The sequence below is a fragment of the Triticum aestivum genome, chromosome 5A (genome assembly GCF_018294505.1).
Source record: "Triticum aestivum cultivar Chinese Spring chromosome 5A, IWGSC CS RefSeq v2.1, whole genome shotgun sequence".
In the NCBI taxonomy this organism is placed as follows: domain Eukaryota; kingdom Viridiplantae; phylum Streptophyta; class Magnoliopsida; order Poales; family Poaceae; genus Triticum; species Triticum aestivum.
In genome coordinates this window covers 549,211,299-549,222,771 of record NC_057806.1, presented here as the reverse complement: position 1 = coordinate 549,222,771, position 11,473 = coordinate 549,211,299, and positions in this window count along the sequence as shown.

Sequence of the window (11,473 nt, the reverse complement as noted above, 5' to 3'; positions counted from 1 at the left end):
GTCTCTTGATTATGAATCGTTTGACACATGCGAACCATGCCTTTCGGGCAAAATGACCAAGACTCCGTTCTCCGGAACAATGGAGCGAGCAACCAACTTGTTGGAAATCATACATACCGATGTGTGCGGTCCAATGAGCGTTGAGGCTTGCGGAGGATATCGTTATGTTCTCACTCTCACAGATGACTTGAGTAGATATGGGTATGTCTACTTAATGAAACACAAGTCTGAGACCTTTGAAAAGTTCAAGGAATTTCAGAATGAGGTAGAGAATCAACGTGACCGAAAGATAAAATTCTTACGATCAGATCGTGGAGGAGAATACTTAAGTCACGAATTTGGTACACACTTAAGGAAATGTGGAATCGTTTCACAACTCACGCCGCCTGGAACACCTCAGCGAAATGGTGTGTCCGAACGTCGTAATCGCACCCTATTGGATATGGTGCGGTCTATGATGTCTCTTACCGATTTACCGCTATCATTTTGGGGATACGCTCTAGAGACAGCTACATTCACTTTAAATAGGGCACCGTCTAAATCCGTTGAGACGACACCGTATGAATTATGGTTTGGAAAGAAACCTAAGCTGTCGTTTCTAAAAGTTTGGGGATGCGATGCTTATGTCAAGAAACTTCAACCTGAAAAGCTCGAACCCAAGTCGGAAAAATGCGTATTCATAGGATACCCTAAGGAAACTGTCGGGTATACCTTCTACTTAAGATCCGAAGGCAAGATCTTTGTTGCCAAGAACGGATGCTTTCTGGAAAAAGAGTTTCTCTCGAAATAAGTAAGTGGGAGGAAAGTAGAACTCGATGAAGTACTACCTCTTGAGCGGGAAAGTGGCGCAGCGCAGGAAACCGTTCCTGTGATGCCCACACCAACTGAAGAGGAAAACAATGATGATGATCAAGGTACTTCGGATCAAGTTACTGCTGAACTTCGTAGGTCCACAAGGACACGTTCCGCACCAGAGTGGTACGGCAACCCTGTCCTGGAAATCATGTTGTTAGACAACAATGAACCTTCGAACTATGAAGAAGCGATGGCGGGCCCAGATTCCAACAAATGGCTTGAAGCCATGAAATCTGAGATAGAATCCATGTATGAAAACAAAGTATGGACTTTGACAGACTTGCCCGATGATCGGCGAGCGATAGAAAACAAATGGATCTTTAAGAAGAAGACGGACGCGGATGGTAATGTTACAATCTATAAGGCTCGACTTGTCGCTAAGGGTTATCGACAAGTTCAAGGGATTGACTACGACGAGACTTTCTCTCCCGTAGCGAAGCTGAAGTCCGTCCGAATCAAGTTAGCAATTGCCGCATACTATGATTATGAGATATGGCAAATGGACGTCAAAACGGCATTCCTTAACGGGCATCTTAAGGAAGAACTGTATATGATGCAGCCGGAAGGTTTTGTCGATCCTCGGAACGCTAACAAAGTATGCAAGCTCCAGCGATCCATTTATGGACTGGTGCAAGCATCTCGGAGTTGGAACATTCGCTTTGATGAGATGATCAAAGCGTTTGGGTTTATGCAGACTTATGGAGAAGCCTGCGTTTACAAGAAAGTGAGTGGGAGCTCTGTAGCATTTCTCATATTATATGTAGATGACATACTCTTGATGGGAAATAATATAGAATTTCTGGACAGCATTAAGGCCTACTTGAATAAGTGTTTTTCAATGAAGGACCTTGGAGAAGCTGCTTATATATTAGGCATCAAGATCTATAGAGATAGATCGAGACGCCTCATAGGTCTTTCACAAAGCACATACCTTGATAAGATTTTGAAGAGGTTCAAAATGGATCAGTCCAAGAAGGGGTTCTTGCCTATATTACAAGGTGTAAGACTGAGCTCGGCTCAGTCACCGACCACGGCAAAAGATAAAGAAGAGATGAGTGTCATCCCCTATGCTTCAGCCATAGGATCTATTATGTATGCCATGCTGTGTACCAGACCCGATGTAAACCTTGCCGTAAGTTTGGTAGCAAGATACCAAAGTAATCCCGGCAAGGAACACTGGACAGCGGTCAAGAATATCCTAAAGTACCTGAAAAGGACGAAGGACATGTTTCTCGTTTATGGAAGAGACGAAGAGCTCGTCGTAAAGGGTTACGTCGACGCTAGCTTCGACTCAGATCTGGATGACTCTAAGTCACAAACCGGATACGTGTATATGTTGAATGGTGGAGCAGTAAGCTGGTGCAGCTGCAAGCAGAGCGTCGTGGCGGGATCTACGTGTGAAGCGGAGTACATGGCAGCCTCGGAGGTAGCGCATGAAGCGATTTGGGTGAAGGAGTTCATCACCGACCTAGGAGTCATACCCAATGCGTCGGGGCCGATCAAACTCTTCTGTGACAACACTGGAGCTATTGCCCTCGCCAAGGAGCCCAGGTTTCACAAGAAGACCAGGCACATCAAGCGTCGTTTCAACTCCATCCGTGAAAATGTTCAAGATGGAGACTTAGAGATTTGCAAAGTGCACACGGATCTGAATGTCGCAGATCCGCTGACTAAACCTCTCTCGCGTGCAAAACATGATCAACACCAGAACTCTATGGGTGTTCGATTCATCACAATGTAACTAGATTGGTGACTCTAGTGCAAGTGGGAGACTGTTGGAAATATGCCCTAGAGGCAATAAAAAAGTATTATTATATTTCAATGTTCATGATAAATGTCTTTTATTCATGCTATAACTGTATTATCCGGAAATCGTAATACACGTGTGAATACTTAGACCACAATATGTCCCTGGTGAGCCTCTAGTTGACTAGCTCGTTGTGATCAACAGATAGTCATGGTTTCCTGACTATGGACATTGGATGTCGTTGATAACGGGATCACATCATTAGGAGAATGATGTGATGGACAAGACCCAATCCTAAGCATAGCATAAAAGATCGTGTAGTTCGTTTTGCTAGAGCTTTGCCAGTGTCAAGTATCTCTTCCTTCGACCATGAGATCGTGTAACTCCCGGATACCGTAAGAGTGCCTTGGGTGTATCAAACGTCACAACGTAACTGGGTGACTATAAAGGTGCATTACAGGTATCTCCGAAAGTAGCTGTTGGGTTGACACGGATCGAGACTGGGATTTGTCACTCCGTATGATGGAGAGGTATCTCTGGGCCCACTCGGTAATGCATCATCATTATGAGCTCAATGTGACCAAGGTGTTGGACACGGGATCATGCATTACGGTACGAGTAAAGTGACTTGCCGGTAACGAGACTGAACAAGGTATTGGGATACCGACGATCGAGTCTCGGGCAAGTAACGTACCGATTGACAAAGGGAATTGCATACAGGGTTTTGATCGAATCCTCGACATAGTGGTTCATCCGATGACAACATCGAGGAGCATGTGGGAGCCATCATGGGTATCCAGATCCCGCTGTTGGTTATTGACTGAGAGCGTCTCGGTCATGTCTGCATGTCTCCCGAACCCGTAGGGTCTACACACTTAAGGTTCGGTGACGCTAGGGTTATTAGGAAGACTAGTATGTGACTACCGAATGTTGTTCGGAGTCCCGGATGGGATCCTGGACGTCACGAGGAGATCCGGAAGGGTCCGGAGGTAAAGATTTATATATGGGAAGTTGTCAAACGGACACCGGGAAGTTTCGGGGTCATACCGGTATTGTACCGGGGCCACCGGAAGGGTTCCGGGGGTCCACCGGGAGGGGCCACCCCTCCCGGGGGGGCCACATGGGCTGCGTGGGGCAGGGAGCCAACCCCTGGTGGGCTGGTCGCACCCCCCTCCCTTGGGCCCATGCGCCTAGGGTTGAGGGGGAACCCTAGAGGGGGCGCCCCCCTTGGCTTGGGGGGCAAGCCACCCTCTCCCCTCTCCCCTAGGCCGCCGCACCCCCCCTAGATGGGTTCTAGGGGGCCGGCCCCCTTCTCCCTTCCCCCTATAAATAGAGGGGTGATGGGAGGGCAGCCGCACCACCCTCCAAGGCGCAGCCCTCCCCTCCCCAACACCTCTCCTCCTCTGTTGTGTGCTTGGCGAAGCCCTGTCGGAGTACTGCCTCTCCACCATCACCACGCCGTCGTGCTGCCGGTGGAGCTGTCTTCCTCAACCTCTCCTCCCCCCTTGCTGGATCAAGAAGGAGGAGACGTCTCCCGTCCCGTACGTGTGTTGAACGCGGAGGTGCTGTCCGTTCAACACTTGGTCATCGGTGATTCGAATCACGTCGAGTACGACTACATCATCACCTTGCAAGCTTCCGCACACAATCTACAAGTGGTATGTAGATGCAAACTCTCTCCCTTGACTCGTTGCTTAGATGAACTCATAGATGGATCTTGGTGAAACCGTAGGAAAAATTTTAATTTTCTGCAACGTTCCCCAACATTTGTAGGGATAGCTTTCTTTGGCCATGTTATTTTGAGAAGACATAATTGCTTTGTTAGTATGCTTGAAGTATTTTTTTATGTCAACATGAACTTTTGTCTTGAATCTTTTGAATCTGAATATTCATACCACAATTAAGAAGATTTACATTGAAATTATTCCAAGTAGCACTCCGCATCAAAAATTCTGTTTTTATCATTTACCTACTCCAGGATGAGCAGGAATTAAGCTTGGGGATGCTTGATACGTCTCCAACGTATCTATAATTTTTGATTGCTCCATGCTATATTATCTACTGTTTTGGACTATATTGGGCTTTATTATCCACTTTTAGATTATTTTTGGGACTAACCTATTAACCGGAGGCCCAGCCCAGAATTGTTGTTTTTTGCCTGTTTTAGGGTTTCGAAGAAAAGGAATATCAAACGGAGTCCAAATAGAATGAAACCTTCGGGAACGTGATTTTCTCACCGAATACAACTCAGGAGACTTGGACCCTACGTCAAGCCAATTAACAGGAGGCCACGAGGTAGGGGGGCGCGCCTGCCCCCTAGGCGCGCCCTCCACCCTCATGGGCCCCCTGTTGCTCCACCGACGTACTTCTTCCTCCTATATATATCCACGTGCCCCCAAACGATCAGATACGGAGCCAAAAACCTAATTCCACTGCTGCAACTTTCTGTATCCATGAGATCCCAACTTGGGGCCTGTTCCGGAGCTCCGCCGGAGGGGCCATCGATCACGGAGGGCTTCTACATCATCATCCAAGCCCCTCCGATGAAGTGTGAGTAGTTTACTTCAGACCTACGGGTCCATAGTTAGTAGCTAGATGGCTTCTTCTCTCTTTTTGGATCTCAATACAATGTTCTCCCCCTCTCTCGTGGAGATCTATTCGATGTAATCTTCTTTTTGTGGTGTGTTTGTTGAGACCGATGAATTGTGGGTTTATGATCAAGTCAATCAATGAATAATATTTGAATCTTCTTTGAATTCTTTTATGTATGATTGGTTATCTTTGCAAGTCTCTTCGAATTATCAGTTTGGTTTGGCCTACTATATTGGTTTTTCTTGCCATGGGAGAAGTGCTTAGCTTTGGGTTCGATCTTGTGGTGTCCTTTCCCAGTGACAGAAGGGGCAACAAGGCACGTATTGTATCGTTGCCATCGAGGATAACAAGATAGGGTTTTTATCATATTGCATGAAACTATACATGTACATCATGTCATCTTCCTTAAGGCGTTACTCTATTTTTAACTTAATACTCTAGATGCATGCTGGATAGCGGTCGATGAGTGGAGTAATAGTAGTAGATGCAGGCAGGAGTCGGTCTACTTGTCTCGGACGTGATGCCTATATACATGATCATACCTAGATATTCTCATAACTATGCTCAATTATGTCAATTTCTCAACAGTAATTTGTTCACCCACCGTAGAATAATTATGCTCTTGAGAGAAGCCACTAGTGAAACCTATGGCCTCCGGGTCTCTTTCTCATCATATCAATCTCCATCACTTTATTATTGGTTTGCTTTTACTTTGCCTTTTACTTTTTACTTTGCATCTCTATACCAAAAATACCAAAAATATTATTTATCATCTCTATCAGATCTCACTTTCAGAAGTGACCGTGAAGGGATTGACAACCCCTAAGCGCATTGGTTGCATTGAGCTATTGTTTTTGTGCAGGTACAAGGGACTCACGCGTAGCCTCGTACTGGATTGATACTTGGTTCTCAAAAACTGAGGGAAATAATTACGCTACTTTGCTGCATCATCCTCTCCTCTTCGGGGAAATCCAAGGCAGTGCTCAAGAGGTAGCATCAGACACACCATCACACTATGGTGTTCCAGGCGGCATTAGTTGTGAAACAATGTCCACAATGTCTTAGTTGTGTACCAAACACGTAACTCAGATATTCATCTCTATGATCATATCATAGACATTTTATCCTCTTGTCACGACGATCTTCAACTTCACTCTGAAATTACTTGAACCTTTCAATAATTCAGACTTGTCTTTCATCAAGTAAATATACTTAGAATGTACTCAAATCATCTGTGAAGTAAGAGCATAATGATATTCACTGCGTGCCTCAGCACTCATTGGATTGCACACATCAAATGTATTACTTCCAACAAGTTGCTCTCTTGTTTCAACTCACTGAAAACGAGGCCTTTCAGTTATCTTGCCCATGTGGTATGATTTGCATGTCTCAAGTGATTCAAAATCAAGTGAGTCCAAACGATCCATCTGCATGGATTTTCTTCATGCGTATAAACCAATAGACATGGTTCGCATGTCTCAAAGTTTTCAAAAAACGAGTGAGTCCAAAGATCCATCAACATGGAGCTTCTTCATGAATTTTATACCAATATGACTCAAATGGCAGTGCCACAAGTATGTGGTACTATCATTACTATCTTATATCTTTTGGCATGAACATGTGTATCACTACGATCAAGATTCAATGAACCATTCATTTTAGGTGCAAGACCATTGAAGGTATTATTCAAATAAACAGAGTAACCATTATTCTCCTTAAATGAATAACGGTATTATGATAAACATAGTCCAATCATGTCTATGCTCAACGCAAACACCAAATAACAATTATTTAGGTTTAACACCAATCTCGATGGTAGAGGGAGCATGCGATGCTTGATCACATCAACCTTGGAAACACTTCCAACACATATCGTCATCTCACCTTCACCTAGTCTCCGTTTATTTCGTAGCTTTTTATTTCGAGTTACTACCACTTAGCAACCGAACCGATATTTAATACCCTGGTGCTACTAGGAGTACTAGTAAAGTACACATTATAATGTATATCCAATATACTTCTATCGGCCTTGCCAGCCTTCTCATCTACCAAGCATCTCGGGTAGTTCTGCTTCAGTGACCATTCCCCTCATTTCAGAAGCACTTAGTCTCGGGTTTGGGTTCAACCTTGGGTTTCTTCACTAGAGCAGCAACGGATTTGCCATTTCATGAAGTATCCCTTTCTTGCCCTTGCCCTTCTTGAAACTACTGGTTTTACTAACCATCAACAATTGATGCTCCTATTTGATTTCTACTTTTGTGGTGTCGCAAATAGCTCAAGGATCATCATATCTATCCCTGATATGTTATAGTTCATCATGAAGCTCTAGTAGCTTGGTGGCAGTGACTTTGGAGAACCATCACTATCTCATCTGGAAGATTAACTCCCACTCAATTCAAGCGATTGTAGTACTCATACAATCTGAGCACATGCTCAATGATTGAGCTTTTCTCCTTACTTTGCAGGCTTAAGAAACTTGTTAGAGGTCTCATACCTCTTGACGTGGGCACTAGCCTGAAATCCCAACTTCAGTCCTTGGAACATCTCATATGTTCTGCGATGTTTCAAAAACGTCTTTGGTACCTCAATTCTAAACCGTTTAGCACTACGCACTGAACTATCATGTAGTCATCAAAACGTGCATGTCAGATGTTCGCAACATCCAAAACTGACGCTCGAGGTTCAGCACACTGAGCGGTGCATTAAGTACATAATCCTTCTGTGCAGCAATGAGGACAATCCTCAATTTACGGACCCGGTCCACATAATTGCTACTGTCAACTCTCAACTAAATTTTCTCTAGGAACATATCTAAAACAGTAGAACCAAAGCGTGAGCTACGACATAATTTGCGAAAGACCTTTTGACTATGTCCATGATAATTAAGTTCATCTAATCAAATTATTTAATGAACTCCCACTCAGATAGACATCCCTCTAGTCATCTAAGTGATACATGATCCGGAGTCAACTAGACCGTGTCCGATCATCACGTGAGACGGACTAGTCATCATCGGTGAACATCTTCATGTTGATCGTATCCACTATACGACTCATGTTCAACCTTTCAGTCTCTTGTGTTCCGAGGCCATATCTGTACATGCTAGGCTCGTCAAGTCAACCTAAGTGTTTTGCATGTGTAAATCTGGCTTACACCCATTGTATGCGAACATTAGAATCTATCACACCCGATCATCACGTGGTGCTTTGAAACAACGAACTTTCACAACGGTGCACAGTTAGGGGGAACACTTTCTTGAAATTTTATGAGGGATCATCTTATTTATGCTACCGTCGTTCTAAGCAAATAAGATGTAAACATGACAAACATCACATGCAAATCATAGAGTGACATGATATGGCCAATATCATCTCGCGCCTTTGATCTTCATCTTTGAGGCGCGGCATGATCACCTTCGTCACTTGCATGACACCATGATCTCCATCATCTCTTCATGAAGTTGTCTCGCCAACTATTACTTCTACTACTATGGCTAACGGTTAGAAATAAAGTAAAGTAATTACATGGTGTTTTCAATGACATACATGTCATACAATAAATTAAGACAACTCCTATGGCTCCTGCCGGTTGTCATACTCATCGACATGCAAGTCGTGATTCCTATTACAAGAACACGATCAATCTCATACATCACATATATATAATTCATCACATCATTTTGGCCATATCACATCACATAGCACACCCTGCAAAAACAAGTTAGACGTCCTCTAATTGTTGTTGCATGTTTTACGTGGCTGCTATGGGTTTTTAGCAAGAACGTTTCTTACCTACACAAAAGCCACAATGTGATTTGCCAATTTCTATTTACCCTTCATAAGGACCCTTTTCATCGTATCCGATCCGACTAAAGTGGGAGAGACGGACACCCACTAGCCACCTTATGCAACTAGTGCATGTCAGCCGGTGGAACCTATCTCACGTAAGCGTACATGTAAGGTCGGTCCGGGCCGCTTCATCCCACGATGCCGCCGAATCAAGACTAGTAACGGCAAGTAAATTGACAAAATCGACGCCCACAACAACTTGTGTTCTACTCGTGCATAGAAACTACACATAGACCTAGCTCATGATGCCACTATTGGGGATCGTTACAGAAGTTAAAAAATTTCTACGCATCACCAAGATTAATCTATGGAGAGACTAGCAACGAGAGAGAGGGGAGTGAATCTTCATACCCATGAAGATCACAATGCGGAAGCGTTACAAGAACGTGGATGAAGGAGTCGTACTCGTAGCCATTCATATCGCGGTTGATTTCGATCTAAGCGTCGAACAACGGCGCCTCCGCGTTCAACACACGTATAGGCCGGGGACGTCTCCTCCTTCTTGATCCAGCAAGGGGAGAGGAGTGTTGGGGAACGTAGTAATTTCAAAAAAAATTCCTACGCACATGCAAGATCATGGTGATGCATAGCAACGAGAGGGGAGAGTATTGTCTACGTACCCTCATAGACCGAAAGCGGAAGCGTTAGCACAACACGATTGATGTAGTCGTACGTCTTCACGATCCGACCGATCCAAGTACCGAACGCACGGCACCTCCGAGTTCAGCACACGTTCAGCTTGATGACGTCCCGCGAACTCCAATCAAGTAGAGCTTCACAGAAGAGTTCCGTCAGCACGATGGCGTGGTGACGATGATGATGTTCTACCGTCGCAGGGCTTTGCCTAAGCACCGCTACGATATGATCGAGGTGGATTATGGTGGAAGGTGGCACCGCACACGGCTAAGAGGTCAAGAGATCAATTGTTGTGTCTTTGGGGTGCCCCCTGCCCCCGTATATAAAGGAGTGGAGGAGGGGGAGGGCTGGCCCTCTCTATGGCGCACCCTAGGGGAGTCCTACTCCCACCGGGAGTAGGATTCCCCCTTTCCTAGTAGAACTAGGAGCCCTTCCAAGTAGTAGGAGCAGGAGGGAAGGAAAGGGAAGGGAAAAGGAGAAGGAAGGAAGGGGGCGCCCCCCCTCCCTAGTCCAATTTGGACCAGCCCATGGGGAGGGGTGCGACCACCCTTTGAGGCCTTTCTATCCTTTCCCGTATGGCCCATTAAGGCCCAATACGAATTCCCGTAACTCCCCGGTACTCCCGAAAATACCCGAATCACTCGGAACCTTTCTGATGTCCGAATATAGTCATCCAATATATCGATCTTTACGTCTCGACCATTTCGAGACTCCTCGTCATGTCCCCGATCTCATCCGGGACTCCGAACTCCTTCGGTACATCAAAACACATAAACTCATAATATAACCGTCATCGAATTTTAAGCGTGCGGACCCTACGGGTTCGAGAACTATGTAGACATGACCGAGACACGTCTCCGATCAATAACCAATAGCGGAACCTGGATGCTCATATTGGCTCCTACATATTCTACGAAGATCTTTATCGGTCAAACTGCATAACAACATACGTTGTTCCCTTTGTCATCGGTATGTTACTTGCCCGAGATTCGATCGTCGGTATCTCAATACCTAGTTCAATCTCGTTACCGGCAAGTCTCTTTACTCGTTCCGTAACACATCATCCCGCAACTAACTCATTAGTTGCAATGCTTGCAAGGCTTATAGTGATGTGCATTACCGAGTGGGCCCAGAGATACCTCTCCGACAATCGGAGTGACAAATCCTAATCTCGAAATACGCCAACCCAACAAGTACCTTCGGAGACACCTGTAGAGCACCTTTATAATCACCCAGTTACGTTGTGACGTTTGGTAGCACACAAAGTGTTCCTCCGATAAACGGGAGTTGCATAATCTCATAGTCATAGGAACATGTATAAGTCATGAAGAAAGCAATAGCAACAAACTAAACGATCAAGTGCTATGCTAACGGAATGGGTCAAGTCAATCACATCATTCTCTAATGATGTGATCCCGTTAATCAAATGACAACTCATGTCTATGGCTAGGAAACTTAACCATCTTTGATTCAACGAGCTAGTCAAGTAGAGGCATACTAGTGACATACTGTTTGTCTATGTATTCACACATGTATTATGTTTCCGGTTAATACAATTCTAGCATGAATAATAAACATTTATCATGATATAAGGAAATAAATAATAACTTTATTATTGCCTCTAGGGCATATTTCCTTCAAGGAGAAGTTGAGGGAGAGCTCCGGCAGCACGACGGCATGGTGGTGGAGCTTGCAGTTCTCCGGCAGGGCTTCGCCAAGCACTATTACTACGGAGGTGTTGGGTAGGGAGACGGCTGCGCCAGGGGAAGGGGTGCGGCTTGTTGGGGAACGTAGC